Below are 3,054 nucleotides of genomic sequence, written 5' to 3' on the forward strand. Positions count from 1 at the left end.
TTTGCTCACCACGCCCTAGTGGAAAGAGCTGGCAATCTCAATGCTACAGCTTCTCTCTTTCTTGCAGCCTTTTTTGTTATCCCACAGAGGGCCGATTCCATTAATAAAATTCCTGCTCAGTTACTCATTTTGTGATCTCTGTTAGCAAAAATTTGTGTAACCAGAAACTATGAGTCACCAGGTCTTCATTTAGTGATTCCTGGCGCTATGATCAGTTGGTTGCTTGCTTTGCTGCTGTAGATCTGATGCAGCTTCCATGGTTGCAGTGCACTGATCTACATTAATATCGTGATATAGCCTGTGATAAGAGTGTATAGATCATTTTTAACCCTGGTAACAAGAATGACTCTTGGTGATTTTTCAGCCTTCGGTTCTTCCTTTTTTTTTCTGTCCACCAGCTGATAACTGTTTTAGTTACTTACTCAGAAGGTATCTGAATAAGTGGGTATGCTGTTTTTTTCCGGTCTAAACCCCATGAGGCTTTTGCACTAATTGACCATGAATAACAAATTGCCTTCCCCGAGGCTAACACTGTGTTAAAAGTGTTTGTCAAAATTAAACTGCCTTCTGTTCCAGTAGACTCAGATCTGTTGCATTGCTTGAAAAAGTGATGATTATGTACATTTGGCGAAAGTGTGTGTTAATCTCATTTGTTGAACAGCTGTCATAGTTTTCACCTGATGTCTGATGACCCAAAAATGATTTGCAAAGATGGGAGAAAACATTTATCTCTGCACACAGGTAGAGAAGCTGACTTGTAAAGATGATAATTCTAACTCCATTTTCCTCTTGCCTTCCTGATCGTCTGTTACTGACATGCATTAGTATTGCAGTTAGGACTGAGCCCAGTTTCCCATTTCAGCTGCAATTTTGCTAGACCACAGCTGCAGGTTTTTTGAGTTCATTTTAGATAACCACATCTGTAAATGAAACTAGTTTATTTTAACATATTAATGTTTTATTTGAAACATCATCTGCTGCAGATTCAGCTTGCTATCTCCATCAGGTCTCATTCACCTGTTACTGTTCTCATTAGGGAGTTTATTTGTTGCTCCGTCACTTTCTTTAACAACTCCCCTCCTTCCCCCCTTTTTTTGTGAATCAATAGCTCTTCCTGGAGCTGCAGTAATCTGGTAGATCTGCAGGAATTAAGGAATAACATTCCTGTGAACTTCAGCTTCTTCAGAAACAGCCTGTGTGGAGCTATTTCAGTATTTTCAAATAAAAATGGAAAATGCAGTGCATGTGTGTGTGGCATGGTGTGTCTTCAAACTATGTGCAGTGTTGATGTATTTTCAACCTGTACGTTTTAAGAAGAGTTTATTCTGTCCCTTTGTGGCAAGTGTAACACTTTAAAAAGTTTTAATCATGTAGGACTTTTTTCTTTTTTAATAATCTCCTGAGTACTGTCACATTCCTGGAAATGTGCTTCTAAGAAACTGATCCGCTCCTTTTAAAATAAAATGAAAGTGAAAGCTAGCTGGGCAGGACTTTGATCTCTTCCAAACTAGTTAGTGGATTGTATGCAACCTAAGAATTCTCTGCCTCCCCTCTCTCCAGTCATGCTTTTTCCCCTCTCCTCTCTTAAAGCACTGAACAACAAATTACAGAGATGGACAGGATTTTTATAGGTAGTTGTTCACCTTACTCTCCTAAGTAGGTCCTAAGTTAAGAACAACTAGACAGCCCGCATGTGGTGTTGAGATGGAGAGGGTGCAGCGGGAGGGCACAGCCTGCTCCCGCCTTGTGGGACTTCAGCCCGGGGTTGAAGCTCATCCCTGCAGCAGGCTGCGTGACCACATCTCCATCCACCTCCAGGCGCTGCGATATAAAAGGCCCAAAGCAGTGGTGCACATTAGGTGACGTGGTTGAGGAGCCTGTCTGCATGTGCATTTACCAAGGAGCACGTTATTTTTGTTAAATTCCATAGTTGTGGTGCTAGCACCTGGCATGTGTGTGTGATGGCTAGCAAAGGGCAATCTGGACTAGCCAGCGAGCGGTGAGGTGGCTTGGGAGCAAGATATGTGTGCATCTCTGAGTGAGAGACTACCAAAGGTGCTGGCTGCTGGAGGGAGCAGGGCTCCTGGCCAGTGGCCAGGGAGAGAGTGGGGTCTGTGATTGAGTGTAGGGTCTACGGAGCATGTGATGGTGTGTGAAGGGGTCTGTGCAACAGCAGCTCGTATGTCCAGATGTCAGTAGCTGGTGAGACTGGAGTCCAGGTCAGCTGCAGGTGGATCCACCTTGTACACATGTGTGTATGTGTATTTCCCACTAACTGGCCTTCATCCTGATCGGTCAGGGAGGGGAACAGGGTGAGACCATTGGTCCTGTTTGTGTGAGTGTCCCGTACAGGTTTAAGGATGACAGACTAGACTGTATGTGCAAAAAGCGCAAAATTTTATTATAAATTATAATAATGTGATTGGGCTAAAGGACATAAATTAGAATATCTACTACACAATGCAAATGCTATAGCAACTACTTACTAATTGGCATTTACTAGATCTAGAACAATAAAGCAACATTTTAAAGCTAGCTTAATTATTGAATAGGGATTGATGTTATTTACCCTACCTGACAACTGTGAGTAGCTCCTTTTCGCTCAGCCTCTGAGGAGGTGGCGTTCAAGGGGCGTCCCAGCTCGAGGCAGAAATAATCAGATGCACCTCATGGGGGAAATGTGTAAGAATCCCACCCGATCAGGAATGCGACTGGGCTTTTATAGAATAAAGCGATTGACTGTTAATAATTTGTTGCTAGTGCAAGCCTCCTTGCTCAGCCATCCTTCTAATGGTTGGAGCTGGGGACATGGAGCTGTGACAGCCTTGCTTTTGTCAAGCTCCTGGGTTTGGCAGCCCTCTGCCAGTATGCCAAGTGCTTCGGTGTTGAAGTAACACCAGGTATTCATAAAGCAAATTTGTGTATTATGCTACCTGGTGTTTTTTAATACTTCATCTTCCTGCTCATATTAGTACAAAGAAACGCAAGTGTTTGGGTGGTTAGATTGTCATGTCATGCTGCCTTAATCTTTCTCACCAAAATTACTCTCTCTTG

Source organism: Mesitornis unicolor, unplaced genomic scaffold, assembly GCF_000695765.1.
Source record: "Mesitornis unicolor isolate BGI_N332 unplaced genomic scaffold, ASM69576v1 scaffold33217, whole genome shotgun sequence".
Classification (NCBI taxonomy): Eukaryota; Metazoa; Chordata; class Aves; order Mesitornithiformes; family Mesitornithidae; genus Mesitornis; species Mesitornis unicolor.